At 43.8% G+C, this 21,396-nt stretch overlaps 1 pseudogene; it reads left to right on the top strand.

Annotated features, from left to right (window-relative positions):
* Nucleotides 1-969: 969 nt before the first annotated feature.
* LOC123492240 lies at nt 970-21,351 on the top strand (annotated as a pseudogene).
* The last annotated feature ends 45 nt before the right edge of the window (nt 21,352-21,396 follow it).

Genomic DNA, 21,396 nt, shown 5'->3' on the forward strand with positions numbered 1-21,396 from the left:
CTCAGGCTCTGTTGCTGTGGGGACACACACACCTCAGGCTCTGTTGCTGTGGACACACACACCTCAGGCTCTGTTGCTGTGGACACACACCTCAGGCTCTGTTGCTGTGGGGACACACACACCTCAGGCTCTGTTGCTGTGGGGACACACACACCTCAGGCTCTGTTGCTGTGGGGACACACACCTCAGGCTCTGTTGCTGTGGGGACACACACCTCAGGCTCTGTTGCTGTGGGGACACACACACCTCAGGCTCTGTTGCTGTGGGGACACACACACCTCAGGCTCTGTTGCTGTGGGGACACACACCTCAGGCTCTGTTGCTGTGGGGACACACACACCTCATGCTCTGTTGCTGTGGGGACACACACACCTCAGGCTCTTGCTGTGGACACACGGTGATGTGACGGGCACGGTAAGGACTGTAAGCTCCCATAGATGTGCCTGCTATTCCCTGCTTACCTGTGAGTATACGTTACCTCTGAAATATGGAAAGCCCTGTGGCCCTATGGTGTTTTGGATCTCCCTGAAATTAAATCAATAGAAAGGTCCTTTGGGTAAAGGATGTTTGGTATACCTTTTTTTGAAGTCTGTATCCAAAATGATTACTTCAGTAGCAGAGAGCCCACTCTGGAAATGTCATGTACTTGTAGAGTATGTTTTAAACAGTATGAACAAAATCAAAATGGTACTTAAAAATAAGAAATAAATGCAGTATTTGTAACTATCCCATAAAATAAATTGTATTCATAATCTAAACTCCTGTTTCAGATGACACTAATACTGGCTTTGTTGCTTCTATACATTAAAACCATTCATGTCTTAAAACCTGTTGAACATTTAATGTTAACTGGATGGCTGTGTAAAACGTATCTACATGAGAAAGCCATGAACATTACCTAGTAATGCCTGATACTATTAGAAAGCTCAGAAGCTTCCGCCACAAATTGACGGACAGTCTGATCGGCAAATGAGCGTTAAGGTGGGACTCCAGAGCCTCCAATGGCTGTGGATATTTAACCCGATACCCCAGAGTCATTCTAAGCCAACTGAATTGAAGCAGGGAAGCGGGGCTGTCAGACAGAACTATCGCGGCGCGATTTGGCCTAACAGAAGTTGATTTATAAGCAAATTTTAACAAATGTTTAAGATTAGGCCTGGGTAAGGCCAAAATGTCACAAGTTTCCCAACTTTAATTAGTTACTTCTCAATTATTTTGGATACAGATTTCGAAGGTATGCCAAACATCCTTCCCCCAAATGACCTTTCTATGGATTTCATTTCAGGAAGATCCAAAACAACATAAATATGTTTGGAATCGCCTTGGTGGTAGTTTTTAGAAGATTCTGGTACATCGACCTGAAGTGAACTGTAATAGAAAGGAATAGTGCAGATCTTACTGATTTTAGTTTGTTCTAACTCTTAACCCTCCACCGCTTGCCCTAACGTGAGCGTGACCTCTAGTGTCAAAACAACTGAAACACCCTGAGACAGACAAAGCAGCAGAAATGCTCCTACACCCACCCTCACTGTCCCTGTCTCCTACACCCACCCTCACTGTCCCTGTCTCCTACACCCACCCTCACTGTCCCTGTCTCCTACACCCACCCTCACTGTCCCTGTCTCCTACACCTACCCTCACTGTCCCTGTCTCCTACACCCACCCTCACTGTCCCTGTCTCCTACACCCACCCTCACTGTCTCCGTCTCCTACACCCACCCTGTCTCTGTCTCCTACACCCTCTGTCTCCTACACCCTCTGTCTCCTACACCCTCTCTGTCTCCTAACCCTAACCCTCTCTGTCTCCTAACCCTCTCTGTCTCCTACACCCTCTCTGTCTCCTACACCCTCTCTGTCTCCTACACCCTCTCTGTCTCCTACACCCTCTCTGTCTCCTACACCCTCTCTGTCTCCTACACCCTCTCTGTCTCCTACACCCTCTCTGTCTCCTACACCCTCTCTGTCTCCTACACCCTCTCTGTCTCCTAACCCTCTCCTAACCCTAACCCTCTCTGTCTCTGTCTCCTAACCGTCTCTGTCCCTGTCTCCTACTCTGTCTCTGTCCCCAAGGTGCTGGGCACCCTGCTCATCTACATCATCTTCATGGTGGAGGAGGTCCGTAAGGAGCCCGTGGAGAACATGGACGACGTAATCTACTACGTGAACGGGACCTACCGGCTGCTGGAGTTCCTGGTGGCGCTGGTGGTGGTGGCCTACGGCGTGTCGGAGACGGTGTTCGGGGAGTGGACGGTGATGGGCTCCACCATCATCTTCATCCACTCCTACTACAACGTGTGGCTGCGCGCCCAGCTGGGCTGGCAGAGCTTCCTGCTGCGGCGAGACGCCGTCAACAAGATCAAGAGCCTGCCCACCGCCTCTGACCTGCAGCTGGAGCAGTACAACGATATCTGCGCCATCTGCTACCAGGTTTGTGTGTGTGCGCGCACGTGCATGGGGAAAAGTGTGCATGCTTGCAGAGAAAAGTGAGTGATTGAGGCCAACATTATTGGTCTGATAAATGTGTTTAATAGCCCTCTTCTGGTTTAAATGGGACAATACAGCTAGAGGGGATATGAAATAGGTTCTGCTTCAACATAAAAAATATATATTATTAATAGAGAATGAAAGTTTAGTGTGAATAAGGATGTGGAACTTTGATACTTCCACTCATCAGAAAAGGGTCAATGTTGAATTTGGCGTTGTAGCAGACTTTTCTGTTCCAGTTGTTCAGTAGTTAACCATTCATTGTCTTGTCCCTTCCTGTAGGACATGAAGTCTGCCGTCATCACCCCCTGCAGCCACTTCTTCCATGCTGGCTGTCTCAAGAAGTGGCTCTATGTACAGGAGACCTGCCCCCTTTGTCACAAACCGCTGAAGAGCCAATCACAGCCCGCCAATGCCACTGCTGCACCCGCCCAGGACATTCTACCAGCCAATCCCAACCCAGCAGAGGCTGGGCAAGGAGAGCCAGTGGCAGGTGCGGCTGAGGGGACAAAACCGTTACTCATAACGGTGTTCCTGTTGAAGGGAGCCAAGCCAGCCCCTCTTCCTCCCCTGCTAACCCTGACCTAGAGCTTGAGGGCCAGGCAGAGGAAAGGGCCCTGGGCCCCCAGCAGACTGACACAGTGGACAGTGCGTGTTTGGAGGGCCAGGTTGCTGGTCTGTCACAGGGCTCAGGGAGTCATGTCTCGGCATCGCCAGCGCCAGCAGTCTGCTCCCCTCCCCCTGCTGCAACAGCGTCCACAGCATGTGCAGCTGAACTCCAGTCACAACTACAACAGTCTGCCAGCCCCTGCTGCCTCTGAACCTCGTCTTCTGAGCCTCACTCCTGCACACCGCTAAAGACTATTCATCCTCAACTGGCCAATAGTAACCAAGATGGAGGTTGCTGGTTAACTGTTGGACTGACTCCATGTTGCCACTATCCCCCTTAATGAACTCCCCATCTATTTGTTGGCCTGTTTCTTAAGTTTGGTTTTAAACTCATTAACAATTCATGGTTACTTCGTTTAAATTCCAGTACATTTCCTGTAATTAATCCTATAGGATTGTATGAAATGAAATCTGATGCAGACTTCAGTGATGTTTGATTCTGAGACGCCATACTACACATCCATTTCATTTCACTGTTGAGAAATATGCATCGATTTCTCTCACTTGTGCTAGCCGGAACGACTCCCAGGAGCAGATCTCCTGTTTCTGTAGCATAGGGCAGGTTGATGTACAAGTACAGCCCCTGGACAGGACACTGGTCCAGGGGCAGGCAACCCTGGTCCTGGAGGGCCGCAGGTACTTCATGTTTTTGGTTTAACCGACCTGGAAGACCAGGTGTGTTGAATTTAGTCAATCACTGAACTGATCAATTATCTCAGTTGGTCAGGCCTAGTTGGAACAAAACCATGCAGGACCTGCTGCACTCCAGGAAGAGCGTTGCCTACCCCTGCTCTAGTCTATCGCAGGGCCTTACCCCCAATCTATCTCTTTAACGCAGAGTCCCAAGTAGATACCAGTTGGGTCCCATTTATTTGGTATGACTGGGCTGGGATTGAACTCACAACCTTCCAATTTCTGGGTGGAAACGCTAAACACAAGGCCACTGAGTTTGTTTAACAACAAAATGCAGCTTTGAACTTGACAGTTGCATGGGGTCATTATACAGTACATCTATTAAGCAGAAGACAAACACAGCCACAACATTTTGTAGTTTCATTAACGCTCATTCAGCTTCCCAATATATTCCAATTGGGCTGTATTTCACTTGTCTTGAATCAAGTGCTAATTATATTAAGGAATTTTACTCAACTTTTACCCTCTTTAGATCACTAACGTTAGCTCCGTTATTTGCCACTCCCAAGTGTTTCCCCTCCTTCTCACCTACCTGGTTGGGCCTTGCCCTGTGGCCCACTCCCACACACCTTGTTTGCCTGATGATCTGTTACACATCAACCGGACTGTTACCAAGTCCAGGCACAGGGTAGGGTGGGTGGGGCAGAGCAGGGTGTATAGGTGGGGGAGACAACAGTGCTCACCGGGTGTGTTAGATTAAATGAATTCATACTGAAGAGGAAGACATGGCACTTGATTTAGAAGCTTTACATACACGCTTGCGCCTTGCGTCACCGTCTGGTAGCTGTAGAAACTTTATTTTTAATGATATGTAATGTAGCCATTTGCACTGTCGTTTTTATAGCGACGCTCCAAAGTTGTCTTTGTCAAGTATGAAATATTTTTGGTATGAATGAGGAAAAACCCTATATAAATGTGTGTGTATATAAACATTCATATTATATGTGAATAGGAATTTTGATATGCCTGCCATTCAGTGTTAAAGCTGCAACAACCCAATATGAAGTGATCTGAGGCTTGTGTGAACACTTTAGTTCCCTCTCGGTAAAGTGTGAAGAGAGCTGATCACAGATTAGAGAGGAGTTGCCAACACTGAATTACCTAAAACAGTATTATTTGGACATTTGTTTAGTTTTTTGAGAATGAATACATAGTATTATGTATGATCAAACTTGTCAAATGCTCCTTAAATTAATTTGTAGGGAGTTGGACATGTTCTTGAAGGGATATTGGGAGAAGCGGCTAAGAGTGTATAGTATTTTACATACATCATGACATTGACATTTGAAGAGGACTTATTTTTTAGCATTTGAAATGCATTCCTATTTGGAATGTAATGTTTCTTTTGAGAAGCCCTACAAATTCATTATTTTTCGGTTCTTTTTATGTTTTCTTTTTTAATACAAAAAAGAATGACATGCTCTCGTGAATGCTGATTTCAATCAAATTGTTTGGTGGAAATTTGCCTGAGTGTTGCATGCTATTTTACAAAACTGCTGAATGTCAAATAAATTCAACCATCCAATTTTAACCTGCAGTCTGAACAAAGTCTTGGTGATTTTATTGTTGAAGATGGGGATGGATCGGCCACAACTTCCAACATCACCATGCAAGCTCTATCCTGGAACCCACAAGCTTCTATCCTGGAATGATCACAAAGGATCAATGGCAAAGATTGGTGGTATACACTCTATACCATCTCTATGATATAAACCCACACATCCAGGAGATGGTGCAAAAAGAGGAGTCTATCTATTTATATGGTTCTCGCTCACTCATGGGGATAATCTCAATTGCATACTCCTCGCTTCCTCAAAACCCATTGGATTAGAAAGCCAGAGGTCCCCTCCCCTGCATTGTGTACAACTGCCCTCGCTCTGTGCTATCCTGGACCTGGAGATATGGAGTGTGATTTCTGCACTGGGAGAAGGCAGAAAGCCCTCATGTCCTGCCTGGCCTCTTACTGTGAGACTCACCTCCAGCCTCACTATGAAGTAGCTCCATTAAAGAAGCACAAACTGGTCAAAGCCTCCACAGAGCTACAGGAGAAGATCTGCTCTCATCATGACAAACTGCTGTAGGTTTACTGTCGCAGCGATCAGCAGTGTATCTGTTATCAGTGTGGTTTGGATGAACACAAAGGCCACAGCAGACAGGACTGAGAACCAGACCTACTCATAATGTTCAACTTAAGCAAAGTTTTAAAAGCAAGTAAAAATTCTCTGAAGGTGGGAATAGTATGTGTCAAGGGTTTCTGAAATTTTTTGTAGTAGAATTGATTTAATTTAAGATCTACAATGGATACGCTTCTCTGTCCACCCGGCACAGCCAGAAGAGGACTGGCCCACCCCTCAGAGCCTGGTTCCTCTCTAGGTTTCTTCCTAGGTTCCCACCTTTCTAGGAAGTTTTTCCTAGCCACGTGCTTCTACGTCTGCATTGTTTGGGGTTTTAGGCTGGGTTTCTGTATAGCACTTTGTGACATACATTTGATTTGATGTGAAATAGGTAATCGTGGTTAATTAGTAAATCGGGATGTGCCGGAACAAAAAGTCAGCGCAAGAGGGGGGGTGACCTGGGGAGTTCTGAGGTACCGGAATGCATGAGGAAAGAAAAAGTAACCTTAATAATAAAGCATTGCATGCATATCATCGCATTTGGGTAGTGGCATAGAGCAGTAGAGGCACATAGCCTAGGGTCCGGGGGGAAAAAAATTCTGAAGAAAACAGTCCAAAACTGAGAGGAGCCGGATCCTGTTCATCCGGCAGTATCCGGCTCAAATTAAGCACTGGGTAATCATGGCAGTTACGTTTCTGTGATCTGAAACATTCAGGAAAGGCACACCTTCCACCTAGAGACAGCATTGCTGCAAATCAACACAATCGACTGATCAAATTACATTTACATTTTAGTCATTTAGCAGACGCTCTTATCCAGAGCGACTTAGTTAGTGAGTGCATACATATTTTATTTTTCATACTGGCCCCCCGTGGGAATCGAACCCACAACCCTGGCGTTGCAAACGCCATGCTCTACCAACTGAGCTACATCCCTGCCGGCCATTCCCTCCCCTACCCTGGACGACGCTGGTCCAATTGTGCGCCGCCCCATGGGTCTTTGAAATTGAACTCAATGTGGATCGATACGATCTGCTGGACAGCGCAACAAAACTCAAATGTCGTAATTTGGTTAGGCCGTGGGTAGAATGGATGACTCCACGAGTACTGTTCAGAATGTTTAACTTGCAAAAGGAGACATTGATTGGACGGACCAGCTCCTAACATAGAACAAACCAGGGTTCCGTGCCAGGACCATATGCACAGCATAGAGTTAGATGGAGGACTCTAGATGGATAATAATCAGGTTTAGAATGGACATTGTCTTTGAGCGCTTCCACCAGTTTTAAAGTAGCCAACTGGGTGGGGATTCCTATAGGTTGGGAGCTATCAGCCAATGATCAGAGCATTGTCGTCTTCAAATTGGGTTGCCTATGGTTAGAAAATGGGTCATTCCACGAGGTCCTCCCGAGTGGCGCAGTGGTCTAAGGCACTGCATCGCAGTGCTAGAGGCGTCACTACAGACCCGGGTTCGATCCCGGGCTGTGTCACAACTGGCCGTGATCGGGAGTCCCATAGGGCGGCGCACAATTGGCTCCCGTCAATATTGAGCAATCGGGGGAGAAGGGCCTTGGTCAGGGAAGTGACCAAGAACCCAATGGTCATTGACAGAGCTCTAGAGTTCCTCTGTGGAGATGGGAGAACCTTCCAGAAGGACAACCATCTCTGCAGCACTCCACCAATCAGGCTTTATTGGTAGAGTGGCCAGACGGAAGCCACTCCTCAGTAAAAGGCACATGACAGCCCGCTTGGAGTTTGCCAAAAGGCACCTAAAGGACTCTCAGACCATGAGAAACAAGATTCTCTGGTCTGATGAAACCAAGATTGACCTCTTTGGCCTGAATGCCAATCGTCATGTCAGGATGAAACCAGGCACCACTCATCACCTGGCCAATACCATCCCTATGGTGAAGCATGGTGGTGGCAGCATAATGCTGTGGGGATATTTTTCAGCGGCAGGGACAGGGACACTAGTCAGAATCAAGGGAAAGATGAACGGAGCAAAGTACAGAGATCCTTGAGGAAAACCTGCTCCAGAGCGCTCAGGACCTCAGACTGGGGCGAAGGTTCACCTTCCAACAGGACAACGCAGGAGTGGCTTCGGGACAAGTTTCTGAATGTCCTTGAGTGGCCAAGCCAGAGCCTGGACTTGAACCCGAACATCTCTGGAGAGATGTGCAGCGACGCTCCCCATCCAACCAGACCGAGCTTGAGAGGATCTGCAGAAAGAATGGGAGAAACTCCCCAAATACAGGTGTTCCAAGCTTGTAGCGTCATACCCAAGAAAGGTGCTTCAAAGTACTGAGGAAAAGGGTCTGAATACTTATGTAAATGTGATATTTCCATTTTTTTTTTTTTTTATACATTTGCCAAAAATTGTGTAGATGGATGAGGGGGGAAAACTATTTTAATCCATTTTAGAATAAGGCTGTAACATAAGAATGTGGAAAAAGTGAAGTGGTCAGAATACTTTCCGACTGCACTGTGAATTTATGCTCTAAACCAGGGGTGTCAAACTCATTTTAGCTCAGGGGCCACATGGAGGAAAATCTATTCCCAAGTGGGCCGGACCGGAAAAATCATGGTATATATAACTTAAAAACAACAACTTCAGATTGTTTTCTTTGTTTTAATACGATCAACATACAACATAAAGCTGGAGCCTGAGGACAGTGTGTCCAAAATAGTACAAGCACAACATCACTATTAATCATAAAACACCTCAAGTTATTTGAAAGTTCTGAGGACAAAGAACACACAAACACACAATGCCTCAGTGATTCACAGAAGTATATCACAGATCACAGAACTATATTAGGGTGTCATTTCTCAGGCAGAAATGTAGATAAAAATAATGAAATCCTGTTCCCCAAACAAGTGCAAGAACCACAGAGTCAAGAATAGGTTAAATATACAAATAAAATAAAATCAATTAAAAACAATAGCACATCAACATAAAAACATATAAACATAAATCTGAAAGCGTTGCTCAAACTCCCGTAACAGTCCTGTTATTTTATCTTTGAACCGCTTCATGTCTGCCCACATGTTGGGTCGCGCACATTTTCAGACAGGGAAGTGAGCTGCATCACCACCGGCAAGTTGCGTCTCCCACAATGACAGCTTCAACTTGAAAGAACGTATGCTGTCATAATACTGCGTGACAACTTTGTTGCGCCCTTGCAGCTGTTTGTTCAAGTTATTCAGGTGCTCTGTAACATCCACCATAAATGCAAGGTCCTGCATCCATTCTGCGGAATGAAATTCTAACACTGGTTTGCCCTTTTCTTCCATGAACTGTTCAATTTCTTCTACGTAAATCAAAGAAACGCCTCAGCACAGCACCTCGGCTTAACCATCTTACCTCAGTGTGGTATGGCAGGCCATAGATGTGGTCTTTCTCTCTGAGAAGGCTGTCAAACTGACGGTGATTCAGGCTTCTGGATCGGATGAAATTAACAGTTTGGATGACCACCTTCATGACGTTATCCATCTTTAATGACTTGCAACACAAAGCCTCCTGGTGCAAAATACAGTGAAAAGTCAAAAATCACGTCCTCCATTTGCAGATTGCACTTTCTCTCTGAACTTTGTCACAACGCCTGCTTTTTTTCCCGATCATTGAGGGCGCACCATCTGTAGCCAGGCAGACAGCGCGGGACCAGTCCACTCCGACCCTGTCCAGCGCGCACGACGAGTGCGGTAAAAAATATCAGCTGCTGTCGTTGTATCTGTCATCGGCACCAACTCCACGAACTCCTCGGTGACGGTCAATGTGTCATCAACTCCGCGGATGAAAATGGCCAGTTGTGCAACATCTGTAATGTCCGTGCTATCATCAATTGCAACTGAAAACGCAATAAATGACTTTACTTTTTGCTTCAACTGGCTGTCCAAATCCACTGAAAGATCGGAAATCCTGTCTGCAACTGTGTTTCTTGTCAGGCTGATATTTGCAAAAAGCCTGCCGCTTTCAGGGCACACAATCTCCGCTGCCTTCATCATGCATGTTTTACAAATTCACCCTCACTAAATGGTTTTGAAGCCACTGCGATTTCATTAGCAATGAGGTAGCTAACTTTCACTGCAGCGTCACTGATGTCTCGGCTGTGAGTAAACACAGACTGCTGTTTCTTCAGACCCGCCAACAGTTCATTCACCTTCTCTCATCTCCGCTGTCCTTGAAAGTTGTCATATTTGTCGGCATGAAGACTCACATAGTGGCGACAAGGTTATATTCTTTCAGCACTGCAACATGCTCTGAACACACCAAACATACAGCTTTCCCATTCAATTCCGTGAATAAATAGGATGACCATTTTTCTTTGAACACTCTGCACTCTCGTCCACTTTTCTCTTTTTTGACAGAGACATATTGGGGCAATGAGGGTGCCAAAGCACATAATGTTAAAAGTAGAAGCCGTAATAAATATCGCGGGCAAAACAAAGTAGCTCATTGGCTGCACGTGCTTGACCTACTTGCTCTGCCCCGGTATAAACAGTTTGCTTGCTTAACACAATTGCTATTGCGCCATCCAGTGGACGCAATTGGAACAGCAGTTTATTTTATTGAAAAATTGCAGCGCATTTTTATACTTTACAAAATTATTATTATTATTATTATTATTATATATTTTTTTTATCATCTCGCGGGCCGGATTAAACCCGTTTGCGGGCCTGATCCGGCCCGCGGGCCGGACATTTGACACCCCTGCTCTAAACCTTGTCAAACTCATTCCACGGAGGGCCAAGTGTCTGGGTTTTCGCTCCTCCCTTGGACTTGATTGATAATTAAGGTCACTAATTAGTAAGGAACTCCCCTCACCTGGTTGTATGTGTCTTAATTGAAAGGCAAAACCAAAAACCAGCTGACACTAGGCCCTCCATGGAATGAGTTTGACACCCCTGCTCTAAACTACACCATATTCAAAATTCCAATGGTATTGTACAAAACTCCTCTCCTACCTGGAGGGGAGCCCTCCCCTCATTGGTCGCCACACACCTCCATCAAAGCTCATTTAGAACAATCACATCCACCTGAAAGTGGTGGAGCTACCCTTTAAATGCCCCCACCTGCAGTCATTAGCCCTCTTTCAACCAAACCAGCATTTAACCTCAGAGATGTGTTATTGACTGCGAGGAATGGGTTGAGATGGCGGAAGCAGAAGTGTTTGAAGCTGAAAGCGCGTCGAGTACGGTTAGTTAGAAAGATGGGTGGACAACAGTGAACAAAAAGGGCTAAAATTGTTGTGGAAAATAAGTCTGATTAATTGTTGCTTGTTGGAGTAAATTTTTTTGGATAAGGATGTTCATTTGGGAAAACCTTTCGAAGTCACGAGGATTGTGAAGAAGGCGTTGGGAAAAGTGGATGCAGTCATAGTAACCAGGAATGGTATGGTGTTGATATCATAGTAACCAGGAGTGGTATGGTGTTGATATCATAGTAACCAGGAGTGGTATGGTGTTGATATCCTAGTAACCAGGAGTGGTATGGTGTTGATATCATAGTAACCAGGAGTGGTATGGTGTTGGTATCCTAGTAACCAGGAGTGGTATGGTGTTGATATCCTAGTAACCAGGAGTGGTATGGTGTTGATATCCTAGTAACCAGGAGTGGTATGGTGTTGATATCATAGTAACCAGGAGTGGTATGGTGTTGATATCATAGTAACCAGGAGTGGTATGGTGTTGATATCATAGTAACCAGGAGTGGTATGGTGTTGGTATCCTAGTAACCAGGAGTGGTATGGTGTTGATATCCTAGTAACCAGGAGTGGTATGGTGTTGGTATCCTAGTAACCAGGAGTGGTATGGTGTTGGTATCCTAGTAACCAGGAGTGGTATGGTGTTGGTATCCTAGTAACCAGGAGTGGTATGGTGTTGGTATCCTAGTAACCAGGAGTGGTATGATGTTGGTATCCTAGTAACCAGGAGTGGTATGGTGTTATCGTGTGTATCTAAAGAACAAAAGGATGTATTGTGGCTCGCAAAATTATCGACGCATGTGAAGTGATTTAGACTTTTACTTTTGATATTTAAGTATACTTGATCAATTACATTTACTTTTGACACTTATATTTAAAACCCAATACTTTAAGACTTTTACTCAAGTAGTGTTTTACTGGGTGACTTTTACTTTAGTCATTTTCTATTAAGTTATATTTTACTTTTACCCAAGTAAGACAATTGGGTACCTCCCACCCATCCTACCCAGTTTCTTTGAGCTATTTTACAAGTATTGTTTTTCGGTAACACTTTACTTGACACCAAGTGTCATAACACGGTCATAACCGTGTCATATGTAATAGCAGCTGACATAACTTGTTATAATGTGGTCATAATACTGTCATGACGAATATATTTAGACCTGTTGTGACATATATTGTGTTTTATGGCTGGTTATGACACTTGCAGAAGCGTGTCAACCTGCCACACAAGGCAAAACATTCCATTACACCATAGCCTACGCGTCAACAGTATGTTTATGTTATAGATATTTTAAATTGACCATGTTCAATTATCATTGTAATTGCACACACATTGATGTCAGACATGCACCTACGCCAATGCTCTGTTGCTGATGAATGCAGGAGTAGATTTCAGGAGCAGGACAAGACACCCTCTTTTTGACTGATATAAGGGCATGTGATAGGCCTGTCTGGCATATATGATTATGATGGTTATAATGCTTCTTGACAGTGTCATAAAGTTTATTTTCTTAGGCCAAGTAAAGTGACACAGGATGGTCCTAGTGCTTCATGACTGTGTCAGTGTATTTTCTACAAGTTATTTAAAATATGATGAAAAAACATGACTAAATAATTATTTACAACAAAAACAAAAGGATTTTTTTTAAATGTGGGTTTTGACACTTAAATAATGCAATATGTCACAACAGGTGTAAATATGAGTCATGACAGTGTTATGACCATATTATGACAAGTTATGTCAGCTGTTATGACATGGTTATGACCGTGTCATACTAGGTGTCAAGTAAAGTGTTACCGTGTTTTCTCAATCCCCATTTTGGCGTTCACGTCATGTTTGTCTGAGTTATAGGAAGATTTCAACCCACTTCACCTCTGCTCAAAACCAACGGTAAGGTCTGCTATGAGGGAGTCTAAAACAAAACAACAAAATGCACGCGGTAGAGACAAACTAACTTCTGATCATTTGCATCGGAGGCAAATGGAGCAGTGTCATGGTGTCATTAGTTATAGAAACGATTCCTGCTGTTTTTATCTGTCTGAAATGTCTCCCTCATCTGTCGCGTTTATAGTTGACAACATTTGCCGCTCCCGGTATTCGATTACAACGGCAAACTCCGCCTTCGCTGCTTAAATAGTACGGAATCATCCAGCTGTGCAAAACAAACTCACCCACTATGTTTCTCCACTAACCTCCTGGGGAGGAGTCACCAGGAAGTCAAGCAGAGAAAAGGAAAAGGAACTGAAGGATCTCAAACAAGCTATAGCGTCTCTCATTGTGAGTAGTGATCTACTCTCGCTACGTCTAACAGCCTTTTAATAGAACATGGGATAGTGTGTGCCCTGCTACAACCAGAAGCAGCAGTCAACCCCTTGTCTTTTTTTGGGGGGGGGGAGCCTTCGCTTTAATTCCGGTGTCCTAACAGCGCCCTGCACAAGCATCAGTAGAGGACAGTGATAGGATCTTTACTGAGCCGATCAACTACATTGAGAGAAGGCGCTCCGAGGTGAAGGAGCTGATCAGAGCCCAGGAAAAGGCTCAAGTGAGTTTGGCTGAAGGACTCGTGAAGCAACTGGAGCAGGAGAGAGCTGAGCTGAGGAGGAAAGATGCTGAGTTGGAGCAGCTCTCACACATAGATGATCACATCCATTTCCTCCAGGTAACTACACTGCACCTGCATTTGTAATGAATAAAAAAAAGAAGGAATATCAACAATGTTATAATGATTTGTGATACAAGATTCATTAATGTATGTAAAACTCATAAGCTGCATGTGGGACAGAGGACAAGGACACGCCATGTGTTATTGGTGTCACGGGTCAGTACCAGAGTGCCGGTGTGCCAAGATAGATTGGTGGCCACTGTTGCTAATCTTAGGAGGGGTACGTGAGGGACTGGCCTGGCTAGGTGATACACGATACCAAGTATGTGGATGCTATTGTAGTAAGATGAGTGACAGTCAATAATGGTTGGCAACTGTGTGGGACAGAAGTAGATCGGAAGGGCATTCTATAAACTGAGAGATTTTCTATGGAAGTCATTCAGATGGCAGGAGGCTACGTCCGTACCACCTGTCATTGAATCCAGTACTGAATTAAATAATGACTGAATCAACTCCCCATATGAGTGTCGACTACTCTCTTACCTCATGAACTTCTCGATGCCAGAAACTCATCATAACAAACAGGAAACTGCACTAACCAATTCATTAACAAATCAATACATTACCTCAATCCTTTGTTCACCCTGTCTCTCTGTATTTCTCTCCGTCCAGGAATATCCGTCTCTCTCCAGTCTCAACATACCTTCAGACCAGTGGAGGCTGGTGAATAGAAAAATTGTGGAGGATGGGAGACCCACGTTATAGGCGTGGAACGCACTGAGACGTCAAAGTGTGTTTCAAAAATGGTCAGAGTAATTATTTAACCTAAACCATTTAATAAAAACATTTATAGTACAATACATTTTACATTTACATTTTAGTCATTTAGCAGACGCTCTTTTTCAGAGCGACTTACAGTTAGTGAGTGCATACATTTTTCATACAATATTATGGGGAATGGGAATGAGAGGGCTACTTACACATTTTTGGAAGGGATCACAGCAGTGATTGAATGAGGGTATGAGGCATGACTTGAGGTGTTCAGAGGCTTGACTTCAGTGCAGACCATGATTTGACTGGGAAGACACAAAACAATAACACTACACAGTTAGACAAAAGACCTAAGAATGAGTTAGTCCAAGCAAGGAGTAAAATCATTGATGTGTAATAATGTGAAAACCCTGTCAAACTGCAGCAACCTTATACTTATTCATATGAATTGTATTTAGACTAGATTAGTAGGGGGATTTCCTCTACCCAGACACAGAGACAACAACTAGACAATAGAACTCACAGGGCTGAGCTTGCTTTATGCATGTTTGCGTCATGCAGGCCTATGCAACTGTACGCCTTATAAAACATTTACTCACATCTGTCATCACTATTATGTTGATTGATTAATTCCAGTTAATAATTTTTGATTGCAAACGTATAGCTAGAACCAGCCCAATTTGGAATATAAACCAAAATTGTATCACATTCACATTTTCTCCTGAACACAAATGGACTATAAATACATAACGTTACCAATGAGTTACCCTGACCAAATGGACAGCGCATATAGGCTGTATGTCAGATCTCTAATGTTTAGGTGTAGCCTAGGCTGCTGCAACATGTATGTCATGAGTTTTTGCTTGTGTCTGTCCTGGGTGATTGTGTTATCATCTCTGCTAAATAAATACCGTAGTAAATTGGAAAGCCTACTTGAGCGTGCGAAAAAATGCGCTGCACCAACCTCTCTCTTTAATCTAACTTTTAATGGATGATGCGATGGAAGCTATAAAATCATTCGGAATTAATTTCGACATCCCAGAAAAGACAGTAGAAAGTTCCATATGTTCAGCAAGTAAAGCATCGTAACGTGCAATTAACGCTGCAAGCTCCTTGTAGTTGCACTTGTTAGCGGAACCTTCCCTCTCGTCGTGCCCTCTAAAAGTCAATTATTGCATGCCCAAAAACACAGTGGTGTTGATAAGCCGCTTGAGAACATCCCTGTTTCTTCTTACTTCCTCGTTGTGTTGCGCAGTTTGAGTAAGCAGACCTTCGTCATGATCGATGCGGCTTTTTCCCAGAAGCTTGAATCTGATGTGGGCTTTTATATGCTCCCTGCTTTTGTTGGCCATTTACAGTTGAAGTCGGAAGTTTACATACACTTAGGTTGGAGTCATTCAAACTTGTTTTTCAACCACTGCACAAATTTCCTGCTAACAAACTATAGTTTTGGCAAGTCGGTTAGGACATCTACTTTGTGCATGACACAAGTAACTTTTCCAACAATTGTTTACAGACAGATTATTTCACTTATAATTCACTGTATCACAATTCCAGTGGGTCAGAAGTTACACTAAGTTGACTGTGCCTTTAAACAGCTTGGGAAATTCCAGAAATGATGTCATGGCTTTAGAAGCTTCTGATAGGCTAATTGACATCATTTGAGTCAATTGGAAGTGTACCTGTGGATGTATTTCAAGGCCTACCTTCAAACTCTGCCTCTTTGCTTGACATCATGGGAAAATCAAAATAAATCAGCCAAGACCTCAGAAAAAAAATGGTAGACCTCCACAAGTCTGGTTCATCCTTGGGAGCAATTTCCAAATGCCTGAAGGTACCACGTTCATCTGTACAAACAATGTACGCAAGTATAAACACCATGGGACCACCGCAGCCATCACCGCTCAGGAAGGAGACGCGTTCTGTCTCCTAGAGATGAACGTACTTTGGTGCGAAAAGTGCAAATCAATCCCAGAACAACAGCAAATGACCTTGTGAAGATGCTGGAGGAAACAGGTACAAAAGTATCTATATCCACAGTAAAACAAGTCCTATATCGACATAACCTGAAAGGCCGCTCAGCAAGGAAAAGCCACTGCTCCAAAACCGCCAAAAAAAAAGCCAGACTACGGTTTGCAACTGCACATGGGGACAAAGATCGTACTTTTTGGAGAAATGTCCTCTGGTCTGATGAAACAAAAAATAGAACTGTTTTGGCCATAATGACCATCGTTATGTTTCTAGAGGAAAAGGGGGGCGCTTTGCAAGCCAAAGAACACCATCCCAACCATGAAGCACAGGGGTGGCAGCATGCTGTGGAGGTGCTTTGCTGCAGGAGGGATTGGTGCACTTCACAGAATAGATGGCATCATGAGGAAGGAAAATTATGTGGATATATTGAAGCAACATCTCAGGAAGTTAAAGCTTGGTCGCAAATGGGTCTTCAAATGGACAATGACCCCAAGCATACTTCCAAAGTTGTGGAAAAATGGCTTAAGGACAACAAAGTCAAGATATTGGAGTGGCCATCACAAAGCCCTGACCTCAATCCTATAGAAAACGTGTGGGCAGAACTGAAAAAGTGTGTGCAAGCAAGGAGGCCTACAAACCTGACTCAGTTACACCAGCTCTGTCAGGAGGAATGGGCCAAATGTCACCCAACCTATTGTGGGAAGCTTGTGGAAGGCTACCCAAACGTTTGACCGAGTTAAACAATTTAAAGGCAATGCTACCAAATACTAATGGAGTGTATGTGAACCTCTGACCCACTGGGAATGTGATGAAAGAAATAAAAGTTTAAATAAATCATTCTCTCTACTATTATTCTGACATTTCACATTCTTAAAATAAAGTGGTGATCCTAACTGACCTAAGACAGGGATTTAAACTTCCGACTTCAACTGTAGCTTAACGATCGATGTTCTTCAGGTCACTGTACCCCTCTTTCGCCCAAGGCTCAGACTTTCCAAAAAAGTACCCCACCCCCTCCCCCATAATGCTCTGCTGCACAACCCCAATACAACATGCTAGGTTCGTTCTCTGATCCTAATCCTATGATTGGATGGACAACATGTCAGTTCATACTGCAAAAGCTTTGATTGGTTGCAGGTCATCCTCCGGAAGTGGTCATATGTTACCATGTAGGTCTATGGAAGGGGAAGACGCCTACGAGCCTCCTAGGTTTTGTTTTGAAGTCAATGTACCCAGAGGAAGACAGAAGCTAGCTGTCCTCCGCTACACCATGGTGCTACCCCAGAGAGTGCTGTCGAAGTTACTATAGACCTTCATTGCAAAACAGTGTGTTTTAATCAATTATTTGGTGACATATATATTTAGTATTGTTTTATCTAAAAAGGATAACCTTTTTTGTATTTCACTATTTAAATATTTATGAAATTTCACTGAGGAGGATGGTCCTCCCCTTCCTCCTCTGAGGAGCCTCCACTGTTTCAGATTTACCCAGCATCCATGTATATCCTGCTCTCTACTTTAGAGATGTGAGTAGGGCTATGTCTGAGTTGACAGAGGCACTGGAATACTTTCTTGAGGGGGAATGGTCCAAGATCTCCACCACAGGTCAGTAAAATACTGTACCAATAGTGGTCTCTAATTTTAGACGGATTAAAAATATATTTGCTTTGACAAAGACTGATTTGAATTTGAAACGCGTCAGTAGAGGTGGGACCAAGTCATTATTATTCGAGTCACAATCAAGTCTCAAGTCACAAGGTCCGAGTCTCAAGTCAAGTCCCAAGTAAAAACGGGTTGAGTCTCAAGTCAAGTCCCAAGTAGAACGGGTTGAGTCTTGAGTCAAGTCCCAAGTAGAACGGGTTGAGTCTCAAGTCAAGTCCCAAGTAGAACTGGTTGAGTCTTGAGTCAAGTCCCAAGTAGAACGGGTTGAGTCTTGAGTCAAGTCCCAAGTAGAACGGGTTGAGTCTTGGAGTCAAGTCCCAAGTAGAACGGGTTGAGTCTTGAGTCAAGTCCCAAGTAGAACGGGTGAATCTTGAGTCAAGTCCCAAGTAGAACGGGTTGAGTCTTGAGTCAAGTCCCAAGTAGAACGGGTTGAGTCTTGAGTCAAGTCCCAAGTAGAACGGGTTGAGTCTTGAGTCAAGTCCCAAGTAGAACGGGGTGAATCTTGGAGTCAAGTCCCAAGTAGAACGGGTTGAGTCTTGAGTCAAGTCCCAAGTAGAACGGGTTGAGTCTTGAGTCAAGTCCCAAGTAGAACGGGTTGAGTCTTGAGTCAAGTCCCAAGTAGAACGGGTTGAGTCTTGAGTCAAGTCCCAAGTAGAACGGGGTGAATCTTGAGTCAAGTCCCAAGTAGAACGGGTTGAGTCTTGAGTCAAGTCCCAAGTAGAACGGGTTGAGTCTTGAGTCAAGTCCCAAGTAGAACGGGTTGAGTCTTGAGTCAAGTCCAAATCATGCATAATAAGAGCAAGAGGAGTAGAGTCAAGTTTTTTCAAGTCACGTCTCTGTACATGCAATGACTTGTGTCTGTACATGCAATGACTTGTCTGTACATGCAATGGCTTGTGTCTGTACATGCAATGGCTTGTGTCTGTACATGCAATGGCTTGTGTCTGTACATGCAATGGCTTGTGTCTGTACATGCAATGGCTTGTGTCTGTACATGCAATGGCTTGTGTCTGTACATGCAATGGCTTGTGTCTGTACATGCAATGACTTGTGTCTGTACATGCAATGACTTGTGTCTGTACATGCAATGACTTGTGTCTGTACATGCAATGACTTGTGTCTGTACATGCAATGACTTGTGTCTGTACATGCAATGACTTGTGTCTGTACATGCAATGGCTTGTGTCTGTACATGCAATGGCTTGTGTCTGTACATGCAATGACTTGTGTCTGTACATGCAATGACTTGTGTCTGTACATGCAATGACTTGTGTCTGTACATGCAATGACTTGTGTCTGTACATGCAATGACTTGTTCAACAACAAATCTTTGTCTATTTATTGAGGCTAACAGACGGTCCTTTTCATCATTTAGTCTACAACACATAATTATGCAATAATTTTTTTGAACAACGAATTCCAAAATGCAAGCTTCATAACTAAATTATCAATTTCAAGCAATTTGTACATACCAAAAGACCAGTAGGCATATGCTAATAATTGCTGGTTGTTGCCCCATTGCTGGTGAGCTTGCAAAGTAAACAGTTCATATTATTTTGGAGATGCATACGCGCACACAATCGCTGCGCAAATGTAGCCTTTCATTACAGCCATGAATGGTGATGCATTTTCAGAACGCAAGATACAGAAATAAACTGAGTTTTACACCTGCATTTTGAGCTGAACGTTATTCCTATTAGCAGTCAATATCAACTAGGGATATCATGTCACTTCTCTAGAGTCCTGAGCAAGCATGATCGATCATTTTTTCCTCACAAAAATCGTAATAAATTCGCCAGAATATGTTAGTGACCAACTCGAATAGGCAAAGGTAGAAATATAAGTTACAAATGGTAGGCTATACCTATGTACCCTATTAAAATATGTATGAAAAAAAACATATTTTTCCCATTCAGTTTCACACTCGCGACCCCCCAAAAAGTATCGTCACGGACTCCTACTGAGAACCACTAGCTCACCCGACCTGTGTTGATTGACCGTTTGCTGGTCCAATCAGAGGGTCGAGTGTGCCTTTCACTAGTCAATCTTTTGCACGTTTTTTGCAAACGACTGTCTCTGGCTGCATGGAGATTAATGCACGGAGATTCGGTGCCACAAAATAAGTGACAAACCCTTACAAAACCTGACCAGATTATTTCAAGTCATCAGTCTCAAGTCAAAATCGAGTCGTGAGGCTTCAAGTCCAAGTCAAGTCTCAAGTTATTTTATTTTCTATCAAGTCCAGTCTCAAGTCATCAAATTTGTGACTGGAGTCATTGTCGAGGTCAAGTCATATGACTGGAGTCCACACCGCTGCTAGTCAGCTTTTTAATAAATAAGAGCACCTGTGCACTGAGAACTATTGTTGTGGTCTTTTTGGGAGATGCCAACACTTTTTCTATAAAAAATATATTTGTGTTTGTCTGTAGTGAATCGGGTGGATGTTTTGCTCCCACCAGAGCCTGAGACAAGAGATGAATTCTTACAATGTACCTTTCTTTATCCTAAAGTAGTTAACATTTTCTCTCTACTAATACTCCCCTAAAACCCTAAGTAGAGACATTTGAGACTGATCTGATTTGAGACTCGGCCCTACTCTTCCAGATTCCTGTCGCCTTTGGACCCAAGCACAGCACAAATGAACCTCTCTCTGTCTGAGGATGACAGAAAGGCGATGGCTACATCAGAAAAGCAGCCATATCCTGAGCATCTAGAGAGATGTAATTATAGCTGGCAGGTGCTGTGTAGAGAGGCTCTGTGTGGAAGTTGTTATTGGGAGGATTTGGTGATAATGATCAATCCTGGAGTTTAGATTGCATTACTCAGGGTTACTGGTTCAGGCACAATAATGTAAAGATTGTAGCGTTAGCCCCACAGTCCTCCAGAGTTGGGGTATACCTGGACTACAAGCAGGGGCGGTGTGTTCAATAGGGCGATATGGGCGAGTGAATGAATCATCTGAGACCAAACCAAAGAAAATAAATCCTAAAATCAGACTGACGAAAATACATTGCCATGCCTGTAACATTTCGGAGCAACAGGATTTTTTATTAAAATACTTTATTGTAGAAGCTAACATCACAAATAAGTGTTTCTATTTAAAAAGTTCAGAATAAATCCTAGTTACAAATGTATTGGGTTTTTCTCATTTTGCAGTCTGATGGAGATGACATCTAAACGTGAAATAAAATAGCCTAATGCACACAATGACATTTGTGTACG

The sequence above is a fragment of the Coregonus clupeaformis genome, chromosome 13 (genome assembly GCF_020615455.1).
Source record: "Coregonus clupeaformis isolate EN_2021a chromosome 13, ASM2061545v1, whole genome shotgun sequence".
Classification (NCBI taxonomy): Eukaryota; Metazoa; Chordata; class Actinopteri; order Salmoniformes; family Salmonidae; genus Coregonus; species Coregonus clupeaformis.